Source organism: Macaca thibetana, chromosome 7 (assembly GCF_024542745.1).
Source record: "Macaca thibetana thibetana isolate TM-01 chromosome 7, ASM2454274v1, whole genome shotgun sequence".
NCBI classification, from domain to species: Eukaryota; Metazoa; Chordata; class Mammalia; order Primates; family Cercopithecidae; genus Macaca; species Macaca thibetana.
The window spans coordinates 110,085,776-110,113,479 of NC_065584.1; the positions used below are offsets into that span (position 1 = coordinate 110,085,776).

At 42.2% G+C, this 27,704-nt stretch overlaps 1 protein-coding gene and 1 long non-coding RNA gene across 8 annotated transcripts in view; one reads left to right on the forward strand and one right to left on the reverse strand.

Moving 5' to 3' along the window:
• The window catches only part of GABRG3 (gamma-aminobutyric acid type A receptor subunit gamma3), a 570,535-nt gene that overhangs the window by 354,724 nt on the left and 188,107 nt on the right, over positions 1-27,704 (reverse strand). The window lies entirely within an intron of this gene.
• LOC126958099 (uncharacterized) overlaps positions 18,419-27,704 on the forward strand; it is a 39,482-nt gene continuing 30,196 nt past the window's right edge. The window contains exons 1-3 of one of the 6 annotated variants that reach the window (XR_007727091.1): positions 18,419-18,820; positions 21,719-21,904; positions 23,270-26,049. This is a non-coding gene — a long non-coding RNA (uncharacterized LOC126958099). Of the gene's footprint in view, positions 18,821-21,468; positions 21,606-21,718; positions 22,134-22,250; positions 22,323-22,701; positions 22,784-23,269; positions 26,050-27,704 lie in introns of those variants that run through there. The other 5 variants (XR_007727093.1, XR_007727094.1, XR_007727090.1 and 2 more) reach the window with 5 other exon arrangements.

A 27,704-nucleotide genomic window follows, 5' to 3' on the forward strand; every position in this document is an offset into this window, starting at 1 on the left:
GTGCATCTTTGGCTTCCATTTTTACCATAGCATTCAAAATGCACACCATGAAAAGGCACAGAACAGATGGCAACAAATAGAGAATCAAACAAAACTTCTGAAGATACAAGATGAATGGACCTCTGGCAGGACAACAGAACTCGAGGGTTCTGTGTGTCTTTGTAGTCTGGAAATGAGTGAATTTTGAACAATTTTAAACTGGAAACTGCTCACTTGGGTAGTTCTTGCTTAAAGTTTCATACTCTACCAATGGAGAAAATGATAAATTTCTTAGAGTCAGACTAAGCATAAAGCCAGCAAAATTTTATCACAAAAATCAGAGGAAGATTTTACGCAAACAAGGTAAACAAGCAATTACAAAACTGAGGGCATCATTATCAACAAAATGCAAAGAGCACAACATGCCTTATTCTGAATGTGGCCAGTGTGCTGTTCTCACGGACACATTGATAAAGTGTGCATCAGCCACGTGTGGGAAATCGCTACAGCTGCTCCTGAGGGGAAGGTGGATTGCCACCTGGGGCGTGTTTGAAATGGCAAATCACAGCAGTGCATTGATGATAGGAGTTAGCAGTATTTCTGATACAGGCATTGTTTTGAATTTCTGAAGAGGATGAAATTTTCATAATTTCTGACTTGTAAGCTTCCATGACTTTGTTTATTTATTTTGTTGGGGATAGAAAACAATACCCCAAAATGAAGGCCCCCAAAAGAAAAGTTTTTCTCTGACCTTCTCCTGACCTCTTCTCAGTCCCATTCTCCTCTGAGGTTGCCATAGAAATAAGAATCCCTCTTCCCCAAGGCAGGTCACAGAAACCAGAACCTGTTTTCCTACAAAGCCAGCCATAAACCCTAAAAAGTATTATGTACCTATCCTTAGCTCTGCCCTGTCTGTGTAAAACCTGGCCATAAAGAAATTATCTGCCCTACCTTGTTTGACTATTGGTCAACAGACCTCCATTCCAGAGAGAGGCCTGCCTCATACCCAGAAAAGAGGAATATGTTTTCAGAGAACCCAAGAAGAATCTAGACCGATAGGCCTTGCTGTATTTTCCCACTCAGTCTATGACCATTAGATCACACCCTTTTTGTTTAATCATATTTCTACACAACTGTCCATATTTCGTTGACACTAATTATAAAAACAGACAAGCTCCCCCATATCTCTGGGTCTTCAGTCTGAAGGTTATCATGTTTACATGTTAAATAAATGTGTACGTCTTTTCTCCTATTAACCTTCCTTTTGTGAACCGACTTTTCAGCAAACCTTCAGAGAGCCAAAGAGAAAGCTCTGCCTTGGCCCCTACAGTCCATTTACCAAGAGTATTAAATGAGTCAATAATACTCATCACTTGTGGAGCACCTGTGACACGCCAAACACGGCTTTCCATGGTTTGTTGAAGCCAGTCTTTCCAGCATCCTTCAGAGTTTTTGTCAAGAGATTAACATGCACATCAGAGTTGTTAGGGAGTATCCCCACAACGAGTGAACTATAAAAACTAGTCAGACAACCAGGTAGGTGTGACTCACACAACCAAACCACCAACTCTTTCCACACAATACTCCATTAGTCCAAGAGTTAGTAACCTAGATACAGCTGACAAAAATTCTCTTCTTGACCAAACTTTAGTCAGGCTCCTGAACCTTTTCTCCAACAGGGCCCACCTGTGCACATCCCTGTGCAATCCAGTATTAACAAGAATCCTCCATCTGGGTATCTGACCTCCCTCAATACCTGACTGGGCTCCTCACCCACTGTCCCCCAGGGATGTCTTATCACCCTGGCCTGCTTCCAGCAGGAGTCCTGTTAAGTGGGTTTGGGCAGGATCTCCCTTCCACTTGATGTTTCTTCTTAGTCATTTTTCCATCCTCTGACCAACACTCTGCTCACTGGCTATAAATTCCTACATGACCATGCTGTGCCCATGCTGTGCCCAGAGTTGAGCCCAGTTCTACTCTGAGGCTTCTCTTCCCTTACTGCAATAGTCCTAAATAAAATCTGGTTTTATTGCTTTCACTACTGCCCAGCTCTGGTTTTCTTTGACACAGTCTCTGATGCTATTTTGCTACCTTATTTAAAATTAAACAGTTGAAATTGTCTTTGGAAAAATTATAAGGCAAGAGAAATCAAACTCAGTGAACTCCATCTTGCTTCTAACCTCACAAGATAACTGCCCTTGTTCATTCCTGAGCACAGGCCAAACTAACTATGAGAGGAACTTAGTTTATAACTTAACTTTGAAGCAAGAATGATAATTGACCCAGTTTTGATAATTCCCAAAACTGACCCCCTCTGGGGGTTAAAACCACCTTTGTAAGACTAGCGAAAGGCCGAGGTCAGGATTATGGGAGGGGCTTGAATCCTGCTAAAACAGGCATAGTAAGACGATACGCCGCCACTGCCCCCTAGCTTGCTATTCTATAATTGCTTACCACTCAAGAGTCATGGAGCTGGAGGCCACAAGATTTTTAGCTTTCCCAATTGCTCCTTTAGATAACAACACTATTGTAAAACCTGAGACTGGTTTTGAGATATTTCTCAGACTTTTGCATTTTGGCAACCAACTGACCCCCCTGGACATGTGACTCATACCAAGGATCTGACTCAACCAGTCCTATGACCTGCTGCCCAAGAAACTGACTCAGCACACGAAGACAGCGTTGCCACTCCTGTGACTTCATCCCCAACCAATCAGCAGTACCTATTCTCTAGCCCCCTGCACATCAAGTTACCCTTAAAAACCCTAGCCTCTGAGTTCTCGGGGAGAAAGATGATAAAAATGTCTCTTGTTCTCCCACTGAATAGCTTTGCAATAATTAAACACTCTCTCTCTCTATTGCAACACTGCTGTCTCAGTGTATTGGGTTTTCTATGAGGTGAGCAAGAACCTGTTGGGTTCAGTGAGTTCAGCATCTCATCTCTAGCATTTTCCAAGCTCTGTTTCCAGCACACAATAGTAAATCCAGATAGCTGGGCTGCCCATCCCCAGCTCCCTGCTTCCCACCCTATGGCATGCCCTAAGTCTTTTTCCACTCTAGACACTTTCTTCAAAAGCCACCATGCCAGCCTCTATCAATGCTACTGTCCTATGTCCTATGATGCCTGGCTAGGGCAAGGGTAACAAAGCCCAGGACCTTCATGCAAGTTGTGGAACTTGGACCTTCTGGTCACCTCTTCTGGGCAGTCTTCCTGACTTTCTAAGGCAGAGTCAATCACTAGAAATGTTTAAAGTGACAACTGAATTATTCTTAACACAAGATCACTCATGCCTTCACTTGCAGTTCCTTATACACCATAACTGCTAGTACTCCTCATGTTTTATTATCATGATTCATTAACACTTGTGTCTCCTTGAAAGCAGAGTCCTAAGCTTAAGATCCTTTGGCATAACCTAGAACAACACTAAGCTATTCAGTAAACACCGGTTTAGAAAATGAGTGGTTAGAAAAGAAATACTATTACTTTTATGGAACTCAGGTTTTTGGTGCTAATAAGCACAATAGACCCCACAGCACTCATCCTGCAGTAGTGCTTCCTGGGAGCATGGATTTAGAAAGAGGTGGAGCTCTTAAAATAACGGCATAAAAAGGGATGAGGGGTTTAAGTTAGCTTGGGAAATGCTGAAGGCTAGCTCTTCGAGAAAGTCACATTACACATTAGCATAGTAAAAGCTATATGGTCTCTTAAAGTTAAAAAAAGGAACTGGTTTAATTTTCATTAGCATGCAAATGTGAGCTACCGAATGCATTTTTGACTTGTTTTCTATTTTTTTTTTTCCCCAGCATACTGGTTACATAGGCCAGAATCCCAACTTGATGCCCTATGCCTTTTTAAAGTAAAGTAGCTGATTTGACTCTCTAAGCCTTTTTTGGTACATAATTTGCCCTGGGCCTGCTGCCCAGGCCTCTCTGAGGAGGCTCTGCAGGCTGATCAGAGGAAAGAACAATGTCTCTTTTCCTTCACTGTAACCAGCACTTACAGGTGAACTAGAATGTTTAAAGCAACAACTAAATTATTATTAGCACAAAAGTCAGAATGCATTGTGCAGGAGAAAGAATGCATGCGTCTGTTCTCCAGGGCAATCTCAAGGGATGTCTGGAGCACTGTGGGCCCATTGGCCGTGCTTCCTACCATTTACCATTTGTTTTGTTTTATCGTCTCCATTGGGAATGCCAGTAATGTCCCCGTGAGAGGCTCATGTCTAGCTCTTGTCTAATCAGACGATTTTAGTTAAAGACACTATTACTGGGCAATGGAATCAGGGTGGCTGCAGTGTTTCTGAATCTTCCCAGATTCTTACTGCAAGCCAAACAGATTAACAGGATAACATGAAAAACCTATGGATGATATATTTAGAAACAAACAAACAAACAAACAAAAAAGTATCAGGAAACCCCCTGATCCCGCAAATACTGGTAGTGTGGCCATAGCACTTACTTCAGTGAGCCTGGCAAGGGGTTAGCACCAAAGTGTAAAGGCTATGGATGATGCAAGGGACACGTGAACCCCACAGGCTGTCCACAAACACATACCCCCCAAACCAGGGGCAATACGACAGCATGTGGTGACAAGGCTGGGGGAGTCCTGCAGGCTCCACATTGCAGGTGGAGGTAGAACCTTCCTCGAGCAGGGCAGAAGCCCTGGGGTAAGGGAGGCAGCCAGTGCCCTAGGTGGGAGGGGTGCACAGGAAGCACATGCCAGGGAGAGCTCACAAGAGCAAAGCCCATCATCCTCAGAAGAAGGCCCCATGGAAGACCGAGAGACACAGAATTAGGGGCCAACCTTGGTCCTGACTGGTTTTAAACAATACGTATTTCCTAGCTCTGAGCAATGGAAGGTTCTAGAAACTGTGACGACCTAATAGCAATGCCCAGTGCCCACATGGTGACGCCCAAGGTGCCAGATGGTGTTTTCTAAATGCCATTCCCCACTGAGAGGGGCAGAGCCCCTTACAGGATCAACCTACTCTAGGGTTTGGTAAAGAAATGTACAGAAATGCTAGGACACCGTGTGATGCCTAAGGACCACTAAGGAGAGGTCAAAAGTCATGAGAGCCAACTTGCAGGGGCTTCCGTTAGCCAAAGATAGGACAATCTGAGAATCACATAGAGTAATGATGGTATCTGATTAAAACGCATTGAACACATAAGGACCTACAAGTTTATAATGAGAGTCAACAAGGTGTAAGAGAAAGAGAGGCAGTTACTGGTCCACACTGGAGATAACTAGGGCACTACCCACTCAACAAATTAGCAATTAAAGGGAGAGATTTCAGCATTTATCCTCCCTTTCCTGTACAACAGGCTTTCTGGGGGAACCAAATAGTTCTAACTGATGAGGGAAAGCTGCTTTGTACCAAGGATTCTAGCTATTAAAAGACGAAGAAATGGCCTGTGATGAGTTACAACATACGAAATGCAGAAAATGTGGGGAATAGAACAAGTTAAATGACACCATGAGAAAGCAAGCAGACAAATCTTTTGAACAAATCAATGCTTGAGAATCAAGGACATGCCTCAAAAGACATGTGGGTATCACCAAATGCACTGGACAGTCTGATACTAATTTAAACAAAGCAACCACACAGTCGTTTTTGGATATGGGCTGGGTATGACATGATGCCAGAAAAATACTACTAATTGTGTTGGTAGTATAATAACATTGCCATTCTTTTTTTTTTTTTTTTTTTTTGAAGTCTGTATTTTTTAGCAATGAATTCTCAAGTATGTAGGAGCAAAATAATAAGAGGCCTGAGTTTGCATTAAAATATTTCACCATCAAAAATATCAAAAGGTGCAAAAAAATCTTGATAGCTATTGAATCAGATGATGGGTAAACAGAGTTTTATTATACTGTTTTCTTTGATGTTGTAGGTGTTTAAACATTTTATCATCTTTTTTTATTTTCAGAGACAGGGTCTCACTCTGCTGCCCAGGATGGAGTGCAGAGTCATGATCATAGATCACTGTAACTTCTAATTCAGTTGATGCTCCTGCCTCAGCCTCTTGAGGAGCTGGTACTACAGGTGCAAGTCACCATGCCAAACTAATGTTTAATTTTTTTATTTTTTTGTAGCAATAGTGTCTTGCTCTGTTGCTCAGGCTTCTCCTGAATTCTTTTCCAGTGATCCTCCTGCTTTGACCTCTCAAAGCACTGGGATTACAGACATGAGGTACCACGTCTGGTCTAAATGTTTCCCAATGAATTTTTCTTACAAGTGTTAGAGTAAGGGAAAAGTACTCCAAATATACATATTTATAATTAGGTACAGGTGAAAAGTAAACTCTTAAAATATTTTGGAGCAAGGAATGCTATTCAGAATCTGTCTTTCTCAATAAAACTAATCAACCCATACCCAGATGGCTTAGAATAATTAACCGAGGAGGAGGTATAATGGGCATGTAAGTTTGAGTTACTCTCTCAGTGCCGCAGCCCTGTTCGGATGCAATAGTTCTTTGCTGTACTGCTAACGGGACTCTAATCGCATCCATTTCTCTGCATCGATAAAGTAGATCACATCCAGAACATTTTGAGATGTTAGGTAGGTAAAATACAACAAGAAGGAAGCCCTGACAGATCAACTTTAGAGCTAGAAAATGATTCTAGACTTTTAGAATGGAGTGTTAAGATGCACTGTCACAGCAGATGAACCTAACCATTTGACGAAGTATAGCCCTCCCAACCCCAGAGTGAGGTTTGCGGGAAGAAGGAGTGTTTCTTTAAGTGCATTCACAGATGAATGAGTGGAATTCAGGCCACCCAAATGACGCAGGGTACAAATTGCTGCTGGTGGCCTCATTTGTGTGGTTCACTCAGGGTGGCTGTTCTCAGACCCACTAATTAATCCCGGATCACAGTTGGCCCGAGAGGAATGAGCCCCCTCCTTCCAGGTGCACAGACCTGGCCGATGACGCTGTCTATGGAGTGGAGGCCCTTCTCAGAAGTGGAGAATACCAAGACTAACCGTGGATACCTGGAAGGGCAGGAAGGCACCTGCCCTGGGTAACGGGGTCTGCAGTAACATTTAACTTGACTAAAAGGGATTCAGTGGCCACTTCTGGCTCACTGTGGACTAAGGTTGCAAGTGCATGCTGGCCGTATTATGAACTACCTGGACCCCGCAGGAGGTGGTGACCAGGTCTCTTCCTGCAGCTAGAGGAGAGAGGAGACCAGGTAATGATGTTCTGAGTGCCCAACAGCCAGTGGAAGTGGGCAGCAGAGCGTCGCAGGGGAGTTTAATTTGTAAAAGTGCAGTACACAAATTTGAGGATAAACAATCCCATTCATACACGTCAAGTGAAAGACTCAGAGCCAAGGGAGAAAGAAAGGGTGGTGGCGGGAGACAGGGGCGGGATCAGTGTAGAGTCCAGTCCTGACAATCCCCAGAGGAATTCTAGAGCCAAGAAAGTCACCAAGTGACAAGCACGCTAAGAACTAAGGAGTCTTCCAAGATTTCAAAAGGGCTACTCCAAGGACCTGTGCAAAGCTTCACTTCTCATGACACTTCCTTCCATGCACCCGCCCACACTGTCCTAGCCCCTTCATATCCTGTGCAAAGCTCCACTTACCATGACACTTCCTCCCATGCACCTGTCCACACTGTCCAAGCCTCATCATATCACATTGTTGCTCCACATACATACTCTTCTCCTTTGAGCACTGCTATGGGTTGAATGTCCTGTCAAAACTCATGTTGAAATTTAATTCCCATTGTAATGGGATTAAGAGGCATAGCTTTTAAGAGGTTATCAGGCAAATGGATTCATGCCATGATCAACAGGTCAATTATCACAGGAGCGAGCTCCTGATTAAAGTTTGGCCCTGTTTTTCTGTCTTGCATGTTTATTTGGCATGTGACACTTTCCATCTCATGAGGACTCTCACCAGATGCCAGCACCATGCTCTTGGACTTTCCAGCCTCCAAAATCCAAAAGCCAAATAAACAGCTTTTCTTTATAAATTACCCAGTCTGCATATTCCATTATAGTCATAGAAAATTAGGTAAGACAGACACCTTGGAAGCTAAAATCTCCCTTATTCATAGTTCTTCACTGCACATAGAAAGGCAGCGCCTGGCTCAAGCAGGCACCACACATATGTACCTTGGTTGGCCTAAGACCTAGGTAACATCTCTAAGAATATAGGCACATACCAGACAGAAACAGACAAAAGCTATGGTGTCAGGTGACAGGAGAAGGAATATATTTTTCTTTCTATTATTTTCCTAATTGTTGGTATAGCATCTCTCTCTCTCCATATATATTATATTATGTATATATGTGTGTGTATATATATATGTGTGTATATAGATAGATATAGATAGATAGATAGATAGATAGATAGATAGATAGATAGATAGATAGATAGATAGATTACACACATACACACATTTTGGGGAGAAAAGTGATAACAGGGCATATGTCTTGGGCATTTCCATCAGCTGTAGTGACTGAATGAGAGCATCTATGTACAACACTGTTCCTTTATTTCTAGCTTTCACATTGGTAGGCCAGGGGAAAGAAAAACATAATTTTCATTTACTACTAAGAGACAAGGTGAAATAAAGTGAAAGGATTCCATGATTAAAAATTTGATGCAGATATTCAAAGCTATAATTCATTTCTTAACTAGAAGCCTGGATTCTACAAGCCTGATGTTTTATTAGTCCTACCAGGTGTATGGACTATATTTTAGCAGAAACATTTGATGCCCAGGCTCCCACCCCACCCCCAACCCCTACTGAGCAGTGAACCTGAGCATCATGGCTGTGAGACACCGGTCCTCTCCTCTCGTCCCCAGCATCCTCAGCCAGCACCAGACAGTGCCCCACTCCCTGCTTTTCTGTCACCTGATGAATCGTCTGAGTCAGCTAAGAGCGAGTGCTAAAAGCCCAATCTGGAAGGGACAGACTTGAAAGTAGTAATTATATATTTTCAATTTGAAAATTGCTTGAGATGAGAGATTCAAAATCTATTTGGGGACGCATAAATAATACACTGGTAATTGGCACATTTTTACATCAGCCTTTCCATTTTAAACACTCAGGACAACTAAGGAAAAGTGCCACGAAAATGAAAATGAGATCATATATTTCTTGCCCACATCTTATTTGTTACATTCTTTACATGATTCACATGATTCATGGAACATACCTCCACTGTCATGTTCTCAAAATAATCAAGAGCACTGATACCTCCACTGGGAAACCGATGGACGGAACTTATATAACTGAGGCCTTTGGTCTGTTCACACTTGATGTGATTACTGATATGTTTCTGTCTTTCCTCCTGCTACTTTTTTTCTTTGTTCCATCTGTTTTTTGTTCTGTCTTCTTCTCTTGTTTTCCTTGGGATCAACTGAGCCTTTTAGAGTTTCTATTGCATCTCCCTTATTGACTCTTAAGCTTTACCTCACAGTGTTGTTTGTAATGGTGGCTCTAGGGTTCATAGTATATATACATATACACACACACATATATATATCAATATACATGTGTATGTGTTTATCAGTATCTACTATAAAAGAATACCTTGTGTGTACATTATATGGTCTGCGTGATTTACAACAGTATACTTTCATTTTCCCTCTCTTGTCCTCCGGGCTATTGCTGTCACATATGTCATTTCTATATATGTTATAAACTCAACTATTTTTGCTTTAGATGGCCAAACATCTTTTAAAGAAATGAAGGAATGGAGAAAGCGCTTCATATTTACCCACACGTCGGCATCTGTCTGAGCTCTCCACTGCTTCAGTAGACTCCAGTTTCCATCCAAGGTATAACTGTCCTTCAGTCTGAAGAAGCTGGACTGTTTCTTGCAATGCAATTCTGCTAGAAATGAACTCCCTCACTTGTTAATCATAAAATAGCTTGATCTGACCTTTATTTTTAAAAGGTATTTTCCCGGATATAGGATTTTTGTTCGTAAGATTTCTTTCCTCTCTCTCTTCCTCTTCCATCAGTACTTCGCATATTTTTTTCCATTGTTTTTGGTCTGCAGTGTCTATGATAGCAGAAGCATTTTCACTAACATTCCCTTTCCTCTGTGTAACATCTTTCTTCCCCAGGACTCTGGCTGCTTTTGGATCTTTGTCTTTCAGTAATTTAAGTATGATTTTCCCAGTTTTCAAGAACCGTGAGAAATAAATGTCCTTTGTCCAAGCCTCCCAGCCCATGGTATTCTGTTATGGCAGCCTGAACCTGCCGAAATGGAGTGGCCGAGAGGGTGGCTATCTAAAAAGCCTGCGCTGTCCCACAGGGATGGGAGCATATGCTGTTGCTGGTCATCAGCTGCAGCTCCTCTCGTGTGTGACCTCCATGGGAAATGTTGGCAGCACAGTTTTGATCACATTGCATCACCATGCCCTTCCCTCAGATGGTTCCCATAGCCCTCGGCACTCACCAGGCCCAAATGATCTATCCCTAACCTACCTTTCCAGACCCATCAACCAACATGCTTCTCGTCCCTCAACTCCTTTCACTCACTGGTCTTCAATCAGTTCCTCCAATGGGCCCAGCTTCCCCAGTCTCGCACCTTTGCAAGGTATTCCTCCTCCCTCCCCAGGAAGCGCCCTTCCACTCCCAAGTACAATTCACTTGCTCAACTCCTGATACTCCTCCAGGTTCCAACACACCCAGCACTTATCCAGGGAAGGCTACTCTGCCTTTACTTATCAGATAAATTCTCCCATTGTGCATTTCTTGACATCTGTATATAGCACTGACCAATATCTACAAGTATGTTTTCTGTGAATATGAGACTAGTGGCTCTTCCCTGCCCTTGTCTTGCTCCACAATGACAAGGGCCCATGTCTATTTGTCACCATTGCACTCCCAGCCCTTGGCACAGTACTTGGCCCACATGCCTATTGCGTGCTCAGTTATCTATTCTAATAGACTCATTAACAAAGGGTAAGAAGGACCTGACTGCCAAACACATTAGGTCATGGCTGCACGGCTCTCTCCTCAGGCCTGGGCTTAATTCCTCTGCAAGAACTTGGCTAGAATGGTTTTCTTAGTCCGTGCAGTCTGCTATGACAGAATAACATGGACTGGGGGACTTATAAACAACAGAAATTTATTTCTCATCACTCTGAAGGCTGCAAAGCCCAAGATCAAGCTATCAGCAGATTTGGTGTCTGGTGAGTGCCCACTTCCTGGTTCACAGACCACATCTTCTTGCTGTGTCCCCGCACAGTGGAAGGGGTAAGGTGTCTTTTAGAAGTTTCTTTTTGAGGGAAATAATCCCGTTCACGAAGGCTCCCCCCGGGACCTACCACCTCCCAAAGTTCCCACCTCCTACCATACCACCTTAGGTGATACTGTGTTGATGAGCTGATTCTGGGGTGATAGTTCATTCTGTTGATAGGCTTTATGGCGTGAACTTTCTTGGGGGAGGTGTCACAAACATTCAGACTATACAGGGGTCCTAAGAAAAAACAAGGGGAAACTTCTTACCTAAACAACTGAACTTTGTGCCTTTCACAGGGGGACTTGCCTAATCACAGAGTGTGTTCAGACCTGCTGGGGAGTGGTGGAGGGAACTTAGGTATTGAATGAGAGTTTCGGCATGATTGACTGAGTGACAGCTTCCACCTGAGGAAACGAGAGCTGCAGCCTTCAAAGGCTCACACCGCATGAGCACATTCTCAACTCCAGCTGCTCCCCCGTGACAGCAAGCGGTTTTGGACATCGAGCCATGTATTGGGAGATGTCTGTTTTCCTTTTTTTTTTTTTTTTAACTGAGCTTCTTTAGAAAGGCTCTCAGAGATCACTCACAACAGCTTTATGACCAAGTGCTGCTTTCCCCATAGTCCCCTGAGTCACCTTCCTATGGCTACACAGCTGGTGTCAGAGTGAGGGTCGGGCCGGGTCCCTCCATCGCTCCTGCTCTCCTAGTGGGCATCTGACTGCGAGGGAGCCTCTTCTGCAGTCCCAGGTGCCAGGGCCTGTGCTCCTGCACACTGTGCAGGGTTAACAGTACCAGGGATCGCCCTGATCGCACCACCGTGAGCGCTGCCATGGGGTGCAGCCGCTCCTTCCCTACAGACCCTGGCAGCCGAAGCAGTGCAGTCGGAGGGAGTCACTTTCTTTCCAGGTGGAAGCTTTTCTCCCAGTGCACACCTCACCAGGCTTGAGGACGGAGGGGAGGCCTGCACAGCTGGGAGGTCAAGCTGGAGTGAGGACATCGGAGGAGGAGCAGCCGTTTCTTCCGCTTTGTCTTTCCTCTGGAGCACTCCAGGTGGGCACCCTTGAGAGGGTTCTCATTTTTGAACTCCAACTAGTAGTAGGTGGAAGGATTTATGTTATTTAAAAAATCTGATGAGTTTTAGCCTCTGTTAACTAAGGACAATAGCCTCACTCTGAGCCACCCACCATATGTGGGCAGTGCTGAAGCAGACAGTGAGCACGGCTAAGCTGAGCCCAGCCAGGATGTCTTGGTTTTAATTTTGGTTTTTGCATCTCGGGTGCTCTTTCTCTACATGGGATGACAATGTCCACCCTGCCTTTCTCACGGGAGCTATAGTCAGATAAGTCCAGGGAGAGAAAGCACTTTTCAAATGGCCAAGTGCTCTAAAGGACAAAAGACAAATGTACTTCTTACTTTAGCAGATGAGGAAAGAGAGGAAAAGAATCAGGGGGCCCATGACAGACGAGGCCCACGGGACCTCGGGCATGGGCTATCTGCAGTCATCCCTTCAGCCATTCACCCAGCCAACAGGCACGAAGCACAGAGACTAAGCTTTGGGTGTGCAGGAGCTGGGGACACAGCCATGAGAAGACAGCCCCTGCTCTACGTGAGACGGCCTGGAGAGAGGGGCTGATCGCTGAAGAAGTATTTACTCAGAAGAGCTGAGCAAAATTAATGCAGGTCACACAGAGCAAGAGAGTTAAACCCAGGGAGAATAAGGCTCTGTTTCTCTTCGGTTTTCAACAGTCTTGTTGCAACATGAAGTCCCCGGAGGTGACAAGGGAGTGGGTTTTCAGGCCAGAAGAGACATCCTATCATCTCTTTAAAATATGTGCTAAGGAACTCAGTGCTTTTTCTTTGCGTTGAGACATGCACCCTGCAGTATAATGGATTTCTTTGCTGCACTGGGTAACATTGTGATTTTATTTGCATAATCTATTTGTAATAATAAGTGGAGTGTCTTCATTCCCCAGGAAACAGCAGGAGCTGTTTGCTTTGCCACTCCAATCCCAGTTCCTTGCAGGAAGCTGCAACATCACAGGTGTGGCTGGTGCCTGTTGGTGTAAGGGGTGGGCTGTGAGTCATGGGGGCTGAAAGGCATTATTCCACACAGGGCCTTCATGTATGGGCCAAGCCAGGGGCGCAGGCAGGGGCCTCCCTGCAAGACCTTTATTACCCTAGAGGCTCCCCTGAAGAGTCCTCAAACCAGGAAGAAGGAGACAGAAACACCTTTACTCTTCCTACAAAATAACAAACCACTCTAAAACCCAAAAAGAAGACAGGTGTTGTCCACACTAGGGCATTTCTTAAATTGATTTTTCAAAAGAGCAAATCAATAATAAAATGGAATTAATGGTGATATTCTATTTGCAATCAGCTGAGATACTATAAGAAAAACTGTTCAAAGAAAAGAAGAATACACTTCTTTTTGTACTTTTCCCCCTCTGTTGTAAGTGAACATTAGCTGAGAAAGTTCACTGTCTCATATGGAGACGGATATGGGTGCATTTTCCATCCAATTTCCTTCTAAAATAAAAGGTGTGTCTGTCCCTGTTACTACTCTCTAATGTGAATCTCATTCTGCAAGCTTCGCATTGCCTAAAGACGTAGTCAGAGCCACCGAGAAAGGCTCAGAAGGCTCACTGTGCTGGTTCGCTGCGTCCCACCCCATCCCCCTCTCTGGTATCTTGCTCTCCCCAGCTTTGTAGTTTTGCATGTCTTCTTCTATCTCCCCCTCCTTGGACTTATGCCATGCCCACCCCTCCCTAGAAAACAGCCACTCCTCCAATACTGAGGTTGCCTTTTCTTCCTCTAGGGCTAGCGACCACCTCCTCCTTTGCGACAGGTGTGACAGGTGCCCCAGACAGGTGCCATCTCGCTGTCATTAGCATCCTCTGCTGGCCTGATCCTCCCCTCACTGACTGGTGAGCTCCCTAAGGACCAGCAGTTTGTCTCGGTTTTCACAGGCATGACGTGTGCATGGCAGACTTAAATAAACGTGTGAGGAAAGAACTGTAGAGAGAAAGGAAGAGAGGGGAGACAGAATGCTAGAGCACACATGTTAAGGAGAAAGTAAGCAGAAAGCATGCACTTGGGAGATTGAGGAGGAAAGGCAGAAGGAGCTCAGGATGCTGACACTGGAGAAGAACATCTTTGGAGAATGTAAGAACAATCTTCAGATATTTGAAGGTTTTAAGGTGGACAAAGCATGACAAGAATTAGAACCTGGACTGACCAGTGAAAGAGTCAAGACACTTTCACACAGAATTTTCCAGCATTTCAATGGTCAAAGACGCTCTGACACAGAGGCTGTGTCATGCGCTTGGTGGGGACTAGCGGCTGGGCGGAGTTGGAATGCTGGGTTAGGTGACCTCCCCAGCACTGCTGTCTAATACCTGTCACAAGGTATTCTGGCATGAAGCCCTACTCCACCTGCCTCACATCAGGCAAAAAGGAAAGAAAATTATCTAGGAGAAGCAACTAAATAGCCCTGAATGGTTGATCTCAAGAACCATCAGTTTTTGGTATGTCAAATTCTAAATTCTATATTTTTTCAAGTGTCGCCAGTAAAAATATTTAGAAGCACTTTTGCCATCCTAGATGTCTTGGAGAAGACGCATATGAATGGTTTGAAAAAAGTTCTTATCCAAGATTGATTACTGATCTGCTTTTGGACCTGCCTTTCTAAACACCTGATGAAGCAACGTCGCTTGACACGAGACACATCACTTTCCACTGAGAGAAAGCCCACCTGTGTTAACATCACTTCCCTAGTTTGTAAAGAACTAACGAATGTGTACAGATTACGACGCAAAGACCCCCTTTCAAAACGGTGGTCAGTGCAATACTTGATACTTAATGTTTAAAATGATTTCACCAATGTGATATTACTGCCACAAAAGGTTCCACGTAAACCTCATCATGATAGAGGAATGAGACATTGCAGAATGCCGGACATTTTACCCGTCTAACAGATCACTGCCTGGGAATCTTCAGGAAAGTAAATGCCATGACAAATACATCAAATTGAATAGGAGGGCGCCCATCTAGATCAAAAGAGCCTGAAGAGACACAACAAGTAAAAATGTCAAGGGTGAAGCTTTGATTCCTGGATCAAACCAACACAGCTATGAAAGATCTTTCAGCTGCAACTGAGAACCCAGTAGCAGTATTTGTCCTGTGTGCTAATACTAACACCAATGTGCTAATACCAATTAATAGTAATATTAGGGGTGGCAGTATTTTTGGACTGTGGATTCGATACTAAATGACAACTTTGATTTACTGTATCATGAGGATGCAGGGGAATGTTTTCATTCTTAGGTGGTACATGTGATATATTCAGGGCTGACATGTAATGTCCGCAACTTACTTTCAAAGAATTAGCAACAGAGAAGCTGTGTGTGTGTGTGTGTGTGTCTGTGTGTGTGTGTGTGGAGAGACAGTAAATGTGGTAAAGGATAACAATCAGTGAATCTAGGTAAAGGGTAAATAGGTGTCTATTATACTATTCTTTCAGCTTTTCTTTACATTTGAACATTTTCAAAGTAAAAGTGGGAAAATAATTTTGGAATGTTTATGTGTAAAGCATTCTAATTTATTCTGTGTAATGCCAACAAAATTTGCCTGTGGACGTGGACATGGGTCCCTCTGACATTTCCTTCTTTCCATCCCCCCGTAACTGAATTGGTCCGCTCCTAAGTGCAGCTGAGCGACAGCGGCCCCCCTCACAGGCCCTCCCAGCCCCTGCAGGGGAGAAGTGCCCAGAAGACCTGCGCGTTCCCTGCCACACAGAACCGTTCACTTCGTGGAATGGTTAAGACAAGCAAGCCCACTCACGCATGGTAGAGAGTGATGCTTGCATTAGGAGAGGTAAGTTCACAAAAGTTTTGGGGACGCTCAAGAGGTTTGGAAAATTGAAATCACTCAGTTTGGCTGGAGAATAAGAGAGAGTCAGAGATTAAAAAATGGTGTGTGGATATGGCCACCATGCTGAGAAGCACTGACTTACGTATTTATGAGATGGGGTCTCACTGGGGTGCAGTGGTACAATCCCAGGCTCACTGTAACCTCAAACTCCTGGGTTCAACCGATCTTCTGGTCTCGGCCTCTTATTAACTATTTGATCCTAGTAACAGCCCAAGAGATGGCAGCCGTTTTCTAAAACGAAATGCTCCACGTGATCACACGGAGGTTATGAGATTTGCCTACAATCTTAGTAGGTGACCCCACTCTGGAGCCAGGGCAGCAGAGCAAGGCCCGTCTATACAAAAAACAGGAAAATTAGCTGGGCAGAGTGATATGCGCCTGCAGTCCTAGCTACTGGGAGGCTGAGGCTAAGCTGCCCAGGCTGAACTCAAGTCCTGCCCTCAAGAAATCCTCCCTCCTTGGTTTTCCAAAGTGTTGGAACTACAGGCATGAGCCACGGTGCCCAGCCTGGATTTAATTTAGAGGGCAGCAGGAATCTCTGAGGACACTGAGCAGAAATGAGACGTGGTGAGAGGTGTGTTTCAGTAGAGCTCGTCTGGGACGGGGCTTGGTAGGCAGGTGGATCCGGGGAGCTGAGAGGTAATGGGGGGAGCAGCCACATGGGACACTGAGACTGGCGAGGGCAAGAAGAATAGAGCGAAAGTGATGGCCACCAGCCCAGGCTCCAGAGCTGGGTCACCTACTAAGATTACAGGTGAATCTCATAACCTCCATGTAATCACGTGGAGCTCTTCGTTTTAGAAAACAGCTGCAGTCCCTGGGGTTGTTACTAAGATCAAATAAGGAGGAGGATGTCAATGTTTTAAATTCTAAAAACAATGATGTTGCCCTACCCTCATGTGTGCAAGCTACTTTTCTGCTGGTCCCTTATCCCAACTGTGAATGCAGAACCCTCACACCTCCTGCCAATGTTTCTTCAGCTCATCAGCTGTATCTCGGCATCAGAGGATGCGTCCCACATGCTAAGGAGCAAGCCCAGTCCAGTCTCTGAGCAGTCACCGTGCGATGCCCATTTTCTCTATTCCTACTCCAGAAAACGCTAGGCACTGCCTTTTCCATTTGGCGTGTTTCTCCACTGGATACCACTGATATCCATTACCGCCAGGTACCGCATCCAATCTGGCACCTGCCTACCACGTCGAAAAGGTGCCACTACCATTCCATGAAGCCCACGAGGACCAAAGCTGCCCAGTGGCCAGTGACACGGGGAGGAGACATTCACTTTATCCTTTTGTACAGACCCGTATGTAAGAAGGCCAAAAGTATGGCTGCTTTACCACACCAATACCTTACCATGATTTCAGTGAAATAACTTTAGCTTTCCCCTTACCACCTCCTTCTCAGGCACCCAAGGAAAGAACAGAGTACCAAATGCGACACTCAGAATGCTCCCTAACTCCGTGGACCAAAGCTTTGCTAATGAATCAAGTTCATCTTTCCTGGGCACAGCTTTCCTTGGGTTGGGCTCTCTCCCAGGAAATTCCTCAATATGTCATAATACACAATTCTTCCTATATCCTTAATTTTTCCTAAGCATCCCCAGATATTTTGGGTCAGATGGGACAACTTCAGTACTAATAAGCTGTAAACAGTCTTAGAGAATCATGTAATCAGTTTTACTGCATAACTTTTCCCTTCACTTTTACAAATAACATTACAGTGTATGGGTAAAGTTTATCTCTATGCATATATTTTTAAGTTCCTTAAAGATAAGGAGGATATCTTTTATCTTTGTTTCCCTTGAGGAGCCTGTCATTTGGTAGCACACAATAATGGCAGCTGCATTAGGTTTCACATCCTTTAGTTTATAGAAGCAGTGATATATTAACTACAGTATCACCCTCCTGGTCTTTAAGATTCTGCACATGCTTTAAACTAATTTTTCTAATACATGTTCCTGTAGTAACTAGATATCAATACAAAGAGAAAAACACGAATCCTGACTCTTACCTCATACCACAAGTAAAAATTAATTTGAAGTGAATTATAGACCAAAATGTGAATGCTAATATACTCAAAATGCTACCATATTCAAATTTTAAGAAAAAAGCAAATACAAATGTATATGACTTTTAAATAAGCAAATATCTTGTAAATAGGACATCAAAAACACTAAACATAAAAGAAAAAACATTGGCATGCAAATTGAACTTCTTTAAGAGCTTTTCTTCATTAAAAAGCATCATTAAAAAATGAAACAGACATTATAAAAGATGGAGGTTTCCTAAGTTCAGGGTTCCTCTGCTGTGGCACAAACTGTTGACTGTTTCACACTGCCCCCATAGAACTTGGGGGGCAAGGAGAACGGAGGCAAACATGAAGCTCACAATGCCTGCTGTGTAACAATGCCCTTTGTCTCTGACCTAGGCATCTCTTGTCTTCTTCCAGAACCCATGACACTATGGCAGGCCAACTTACTAGCTTTCAAGTAAGGTAACATCTCAGACCACCACAGGTTTTGACAGGGGAAACTCTGAAGCACCACAGGAGTTGGTGGTTCCATGTATCTCTAAGTAGTTACATACAATGGGTCCAAAACAGAAGAAAGGGTTAGAACTCAAGATTCCCAAGCCACAGAGCTGGTGACTGGAGGCGGACTCAGAGAGACCCTGGATCCAGTGACATACAGAGACAACAGGTGGGTGCACCAGCCCCTTTCCTTGATAGGCTCCCAGCATTTTGTCTGTAGGTTTGCAACTTCCCAGGCAACAAATTAATAGAAAAAAAAATCTTCCATCTGCAGAAATTAACAAGCCAAAGTAAAAAGACCTGGAAATCCTAACAAGCAGTACCTGTCTGAAATCCCAGTCTTCATCCTAATATGAGGCCCACAGAGAACTTCCAACCAGCCATGAGTGTTTCATATGTACTTATTAATGAGAGGCCAGTGGGGAAACGCAGTATCATGAATGATGTACTCCAGAACAAATGGAAGCAACGTGAGACCAGAAGAATACTTCCAGAAACTATGGTTAAGATCCTCCGAAAGAGGAAAAAAAAGTTACTGGGTCATTGAAATAATGGGAGGATGCTGTAAAAAAGAAACATCCTAAGTATTAGAAAGATCCTTCAGAAATTAAAAAAAAAAAAAATCAGTAGTTAGAAGGTAAATTTGAAGGGATTTCCCAAAACCCAATATAAAACCAAAAAGAGAAGCCTTATAAAAGAGAAAAGTAGTAACATAAAAGAATTAGGAAACAATCTGAACAATCAAACGACTTCACTTCACATATAGTTAAGACTTGCCTAGCCCTTGGCATAATGAAGAGAAAATCAGAAACACTACCATTCGAAATTCCAGAATAAAAGGGAGAAGCCCTTTCTGGTTGTGGCTGAGGATGAAGGTGGCTGGAACCAGAAGCAGCTCACAATCAGACTGACCTAAGGAAAGATGGCCCAGAACTCACCCACAAGCAGCGGATCAATGTTTGCACAGCTCTCGGGGGAAATTATTTTCTACCCATTCACAAAGTTACCGTCCATGCAACATTCCTCAGAAGAGTCCTGGAGAATATTCTCCACCAAAGGAAGGAAGCAGAATGACCGAGACTGGGAAGACCTGGTCCAGGAAACCAGGGAGTCCACCCAGAAAGAGCAGGAGGGTCTTGCAGGATGACAGTGAGGGGTTCAGGTGGGCTGCCGTGGCAGGCAGCCCTGTGGGAATGGGAGGGAGCGCGAGATCAGGGGCTGTGGCCATGGAGGCTGGTTAAAGCCATCCAACCCATGGAGAGGGCTGTGTGCTTCCATCCAAGCTGCCAAAAAAACACTACAGTACTTGGATGTCAGACATTATTTTCTTTCAAAGGGAGTTAATTGCCTTCTGGACAAACATAATCTATGCGACCTCCTCCCCAAAAGGTAAGCAGGTCACACTGGGACATTCTGCAAAGTTCAGTAATTATATGACTGTAACACTGTAAGCAGGGAATGTGTATCTGACCAAATCTTGGTTCAGGATTGCTTTGGGAGGGGGGCGGGGGGAACACAAGGGGAGGAAGCGTAGAGTGTAAGAGAGGGAAAGTCTAATGTTTCAAGGAGGGGCATCAATGTAGCTGAGAATGAATAATCAAGTGTTCATATAAGGGTATTACTAGGAACATCACGGAAATAAGAGAAGAAATTCCTTAAAGAATGGAAATGGAAAGTGACCCAGGTTCAGGCAGGATGGAGGGAGATTTTTTTTTTTTTTTTCCCCTTGGAGACAGAGTCTCACTCTGTCACTCAGGCTGAAGTGCAGTGGTGCAATCTCAGATCACTGCAATCCACCTCCTAGGTTCAAGCGATTCTTATGCCTCAGCCTCCTCAGTAGCTAGGTTTACAGGTGCACGCCAGCACACTTGGCCAAATTTTGTAATTTTAGTAGAGACAGGGTTTCACCACGTTGGCCAGGTTCATCTTGAACTCCTGAGCTCAAGTGATTCACCTGCCTCGTACTTCCAAAGTGCTGGGATTACAGGCATGAACCACCATGCCTGGCCTGTATTTTTCCTTTAAGTCTTTCAGTATTATCTTATTATTTTAACCATAAAAATTAAATTGCTTAGATAAATATAAACTTTATAGTAGAACATGGAGGAGGAGGGCGTGGAGGAGGAAGGAGGAGGAGGAAATAAAAAATAAAGTCCTTGGTAGGTGCCATAGCAAAGTGAGCAGTGTGGAGAGAACACTGCACGTGACTTCCTTACTACAATGGCCTGTGGCTGATGAAGTACAGCACTTTGGTGGAAACAGGTGGGCAGTGTGTATGGGTGAGAAACATGATGGCTTTAAAGACAACACCTTTCAAACTAGAGTGAAACGAGAGACCATTCTCTAAATAAGTATTCAGGTAGTAATTTGCCATATGAAAAATTTCAGCTGTAAGATATGTTCACCTAACATGGAGGTATTCCCCAAATGACATGGTTTATCATGGAAATAATGAAGGTTTTAGTTTCCCTTTTATAATATTTGACAATAATGTCATTTATTTGTTATTAAATTTTTAATTTAGCTACATAGCAGTTTATTCTTACCCTTGGCACATTATTTACAAAGAAACTCACCCCAGGTCCATGGTGAAGATAAAATAATTTGTCTCTCTCACATAGAAATCTTATGAAAACAGGGATGATTATTGTAATTCCTTTTAATTACTGCTATAATTGCACAAAATCTTTAACATAAAGCAAATGTAAACAGTATTTACAGGTATAATTTGAGAGTAAATGAAAAATCACTTCAAAACAAACATGGAATAAGGGAAAATCATCTTTAGATAACAGTCACTTCTTCATGGATTCTCAGGTACAGGATCAGTTTGGGTTTTAATTGACGGGCTCAGCACCAGAGGACAGACTTGACACACACCACCCCCCCCCCACCATGGGTGCGGTCCATCCACTGTTGCACAATGTCCTTCAGTGTCTGACTTACAGATCCAGGTATATTTCATCTCCCTCCTCTCTCTCTGTCCTGGTGTAATCTACTACCCTAAATCAATCAGACCGTTTTCCATGTATTAAATAGCTTTCAGCTCAGGTCTTATTCCTCGCAGCTGTATTTCCCCTTCCACCTGCATCCCTGAAGTTCCTCCCACCTGAAAACTTCACCTGACCCAAGAAAGCAAAGGGAAAAAACCCGAAGAGCCAGCTCATGGTCTGGTTCACTGTGTAACAACCAGGAGCCAGAGCCTGTGTATAGAAGTGGATGCCCAGGAAGTACTTGTGAGCTGACTAAGAAGGTAAGACCACCACCCACTTCACTCAGGAAAGTGAGGCAGGATTCCATGCAGCATGAATGAGTGCACATGGAACAAGCTGGTTGTCATTTATATTCAGCAAGGGACCTCCATGGACAGGACATGTGGGGAGCTGCTATCAAACATCAGAACTTCTGACACTGTGCACAGTCTAATATTCTGCCCTGTCTGTTGTGATATCTCACTACAGTAATGATTATGATGGTAAGCACTTATGCATCGATATTGCAATATGTCTGCATAAGAACTATCGCTAAGGCAGGTGATATTATTTCCCTCAGTGTATAGGTAAGGAGCTTAGACTGATAACTTACCTGGTCTCACATAGGTAGTAATGGCCAGACTAGAGTTGGAACCTGTCTGTCTACTCTCCAAGCTCGGGATTGACTTGAGCACAAAGGTAAGTATCTCATGTGCTTTGTAAAGTTCAGGTTGGTAACAAAATATGTGAAAGGCAGGGGTATAGACAACAGGGGACATGTGAAATACGGGATGAGCCTAAAAGAATTCAAGTCTATTATTTTTAATCCACTGTTGTCAAATGGCAAACTATTACTGGCTTTTCTTTAGCTTGTGATTCCTGTATTCGAATCATGAGAAACTTATATTTCATATATTACCAACTATTATGGGGAAAACTATCACAAGGGAATAAAACTTCAGTGCCCTAAGGATTTTTTTAACCCTAGATAGATCTTATGAGTTTGCAAACTATAATTTTTAAAAAGAATTCAGTCTTTTTCTCCTCCCAAATATAAGTTTCCACTCTTCCATTCCAGACACGCAGCAATTGAATTCGAGTTACCTGTGCTTCATTCTTTATGGTGCAATACTCTCTACCTGCAAGTGCAAATAATTTTTCCAATAACGTATTCTTCTCTTCCACTTCAGAAATATGATTCTCTGTTGGACTTGAGGCTGGGGGAGGCAGTCTTCATCTCCTGCAGCATGCTTTTAGAAAATAATGTCATTCTGCACATATGTCAGAGGCAGGTAGGAAAACGATGGGAAGAAATGACTTGTCGGGTGTGGACTTCTTCAAAGCACGAACTGCTTAGAAATCAGCTGTGGCAAATAAGCCTGTAAAAGACAGGAAAGCACTCCACGCCACTGAACTCTATCTGTAATCATATCTGTAAGCTCCAAATGTTCATGACCCGAATATTTTGGATACCTGTCTCTACTTTTCTTGCTAAGTGCAACTAAAATCCCTGGATATTATATGTAAAACAATCATAAAAGGACTGTGAGAATTAGAGAAGAGGCAGACCAGCTAGGGCATCAGGACCCAAGGGATGACATGGTAATGAGTATCTTGGGTTTTCTTTTCTTTTCTTTTCATCCCAGATTTGGAACTGAAGAAGCTAAAAACTCAGACACACTAATGCATGTGAATTTAAAAAATTCTCAAAAGAAGCCTACTCTCTCTAGTTTAAGGACAAGAAAAGGGGCATCCTAACAAGACGGAATACTTTTAAACAATAATCACTCTTTTCTAGCTGAACAGAATAGATAAAATGGTGGACCTGCCTTGCTCACAGAGGCTCGGCAAGGAGCCCTGAATTCTACCCTTACTGGGCTACAATAAGGCACCCATCCCTCAACTAAGGTGGTTTCAGAGAGTGCTGATGAGGGAGACAGGAGTTTGATTTCCTCTAAACAATAATGAGCTTCCTCTCCTAATGATATAGTTGGAGACCATGGGAACAGGTACTCATACCTGTCCAGCCAGTGCACTATCTGCAGGAGCCTAGAGGGAAGCTAGAACTCCCTCCCTATCCAGCAATGATTAGGAGACAGCCTCCAAGGGTCAATAGACACAAGGATGGAACCTGGACTTCTATAGCCACCTGGAAGTGATGAACTCCAACCCCCTTTTCACCAGAGTGCTGTTGAAGAAAGCCAAAACAGACAGCTTAAATAAGACACACTGTTGCATAAAATAGTATCTGAAATATTCAGGTTTCAACTGAAAAACATTCAGCCCATTCTACCAAGAACCAGAAAGATCTCAAACTGAAGGAAAAAAGACAATCAGTTGACATCTACAAGAAGACAGAGATGTTAGAATTATGTGGCAAAGATTTTTTAAAATAATAAAAGATAAAAGCAGTCATCATAAAAATGCTTCAACAATCAATTACTAATATGCTTGAGACAAAAGAAAAAATAAAAAGGCTCAGCAAAGAAACAAATTCTCAATAGAAGATGCAAAAAAGACCCCAATGAAAATCTTAGCACTAAAAGAGTTGGTGACAAAAATAATTTTTAAAAACTTTCACTGGTGCATTCAGCAGCAGAACTGAGGAAAGAGGAAAGAAGCAGTGGAACTTAATATAAAACAACAGAAACTGCACAATCTGAAAAAACAGCAAGAAAATAGACTGAAAAACTAAACAGAGTCTCAGAGACCAGTCAGACAAAAGATCTAGTATTCATGTCATGGAAGTCCAGGAAGAATGGAAAGAGAGGAAGGGTGAAAAAGTACTAACAAATTGACAGAAAGTGTGTCAATTACAGGAGAATTCTACAAAACATTAAAAATATAATTAATACAAATTATATACAATCTCTTCCAGAAAACAGATAAGGAAGGAACATTGCTAAATTTAATTAATTTTATGAAGCCCCATCATCCTGGTATCAAAACAATATAGACAAGGACAAAAAAAAGTATAAACCAATATTCCTCATGAATATATGTGCATAAACCTTAAAGATACATATTAACAAACAGAATTCAACAACATATAAAAATAATTATATACAATGATCACATGGGGTTTATTCCAAGGATTCCTGGCTAGTTCAATATTTAAAAAATCAATCAATATAATCTTCCACATTAACAGGCTTTCTGATTGGATCAGTCACAACGCAGAGCAAGTATCAAACATACAACACCCATTCTTAGTAAAACTTCTCAGCAAACTGAACAGAGGAGAACTTCCTCAACTTGATAAACATCTGCAACATACAGTTAACATTCCAGGTAATGGTGAGTTACCGAATATTTCCCCCCTTGAGATCAGTAGCAATTCAGGGATGTCCACTCTCAACTCTCATTCATCATAGTACTAGAAGATCTAGCCAGTGCAATAAGGCAACAGAAAGAAATAAAAGGCACTGAAAAAGATTATCTGCTTGACCAAAATTTAGTCAGCCTGAAGATACAGGGCCACTAAAAGACAAATTTGGTCATAAGATAATAGAACTTTCCCCCCTCACCATACCATACCACATATCAACAGGGCTCCAATATAATAAATGACATTAATTTGCAGCTAAAAGACCTGCAAGGTACAGATTCTATATGAGGAGGGATTCTTAAGGAAGCCACAGGAAAGGGAGGCAAAAATAAAGAACTTGGAGTCCCTGTTACCTATACTGCAGCAAATACTAAGCACAGCCCAACTCCTAGTAAGGTTAACATAAAGCCTCGCACAAATGGCCTATTTGCCTCACTTCCTATTACTGGTGTATCATGTCTTCCTTTCACCTAAAATTTACAAGTGATGTCAAAATGCAAGAGAAAACACAATCTGAAGACAGAAGGCAAGCATCAGAGTAGACTGATTCAGATATGACACAGATTTTGGAATTATCAGAGAATTTAAAATAGCTACAATTAATATAAGGGACTCTAATTAAAGAAGTACACAACATACTAGAACAGATGGGTAATGTAAGCAAACTTCAGAACACCAAAGAATAAGAGAAAATACTGAAAGAAGCCAGAAAACCGAAAAAAAAAATGTCGAGAATATATATGTTGAAAATTACAAAATGCTGATGAAAGAAATCAAAGAAGATCTAAATAAAAAGATATTCCATGTTCACGGATTAGAAGACTAAATATAGTAAAGATGTCTTTCCAAACTAATGTGTTAAGTTTAACACAAATTGTATAAAAATTATTTCAAAATATTGTGTATCTAGAGCTACAATTATTCTAAAACTTATAGGTAAAAGCAAAGTACCTAAAACAATGCTGAAAAAGAAGAGTGTGGGAAGAATCACCCTACCAGATATTACAGCCTATTGTATAGCTACAGTAACCGACACTGTGTGGTATTATCAGAGGGACAGACACATAGATCAATGGAACAGAACAGAGAACCTAGAAACTGCCCACACAAAAATAGCTAAGTGATTTTTTATAAAGAGGCAAAGACAACTCAATGAAAAAAAGATAATCTTAATAACTATCTGAAATAATCAGATATTCATAAGCAAAAATGTGAAACTTGACTTACACCTCAGATCTTATACAAAAATTAACTCAAAAAGGATCATAGATTTAAATGTAAAACTATAAAAGAAAAATTGAATTGTAAGACACTCCACTGGTGTCAAATAATTGCTGAAAAGCACTTACGGAAATCATATCTAGAATATGCAAAGAACAAAATGATTTTTCATGTTGTAAAAAATCCAGTTAGAAAAAGGACAAAAGATGTGAAAAGACATTTAATGCTGATGAAAAATCAAAGAAGATCTAAAATCACTGAAAGACAGATGGTTTTTATGACTTCAACAACTCAACATAAGACATATCTGAATTCTCTGCAAATTGATAGACAGGTTTAATAAAAATTCTATCAAAATTCCAGCAAGCTTTTTGTAGAAACAGAGACGATCACGCTAAATGGAGATGCAAAAGAACAGGAATAGCAAAACCAATTTTTAAAAATTTTTAAAAAGTAAGGTTGGAGGAATTAATTTACCTAATTCAAGAATTATAAATAACTATGGTAAACAAAAGCTTGTGGTACTGGTGGAGGAAAACAATGGATAAATAAAACAGAATAGAGAACCCAAAAAGACCTCCATCCACAAATATATGCCCAACTCATTTTTGACAAAGGCATAAAAGGGATTCATGGAGGAAACAAATGGTGCTGGGAAAACTGGACATTCATTTTTAAAAAAATTAACCTTGACCTACATCAAAAAGTAATTCAAAATGTATCACAGAATTAATAAAACTACAAAACCTTTAGGAAAACTACGGGAGAAAATATTTGCAATTTAGGCCTATAAGAAAAAGTCTACTGTCTCTAAAAGCACGACCCATAAAAAGATCAGTTAACAGGTTAGACTTCATCAAAATTAGAAAATTTGCTGTATGAAAAACTTTGCTAAGAGGATGTCAAGACAAGCTACAGACTGGAGATATTTGCAAACCACATATCCAACAAAGGACTAGGTACCTAGAATAGATAAAGTGTTCTCAGAACTTAACACAGCGCCCAAAAGGGCTTCAACCAAGGTGTCGTCTAGACCGTGTTCCTTCTGGAGGTGCTAGGGGAAAATCTGTTTCCTTGCCTTTTCTGGTTTTAGAGGCCTCCTGCAGTCCTTGAGTCAGGGTCTCCTTCTTCCATTTGGGTCCAGTTAATCTAACACAGAATCACTCTGGCCTCTGCTTTCCTTTCACATTGATTTTTCTGACTCTCCTTTTACTCTCTTTCCCTGATAAAGACCCTTGTGATACGTTAGGTCAACCAAGAAATTCAGGGTCATGTTTCCATCTCAAGATTCTTAACCAAATCACACCATCAAAGTCTTTTTTTCCATGTAACACAAGACATTCACAGGTTCTGATGATCAGATCATGAACATCTTTAGGTAGGCTATTATTCTGCCCACCACATTATGGAATACTACTCAGCAATAAAAAGTAACCATCTATTGATATTCACAATAACCTGGATCAAGCTCCAGAGAAAGATGTTGATTAAAAAGAAACGGTGGCAGTATGTGTAATTCCCTTTGTGTCATA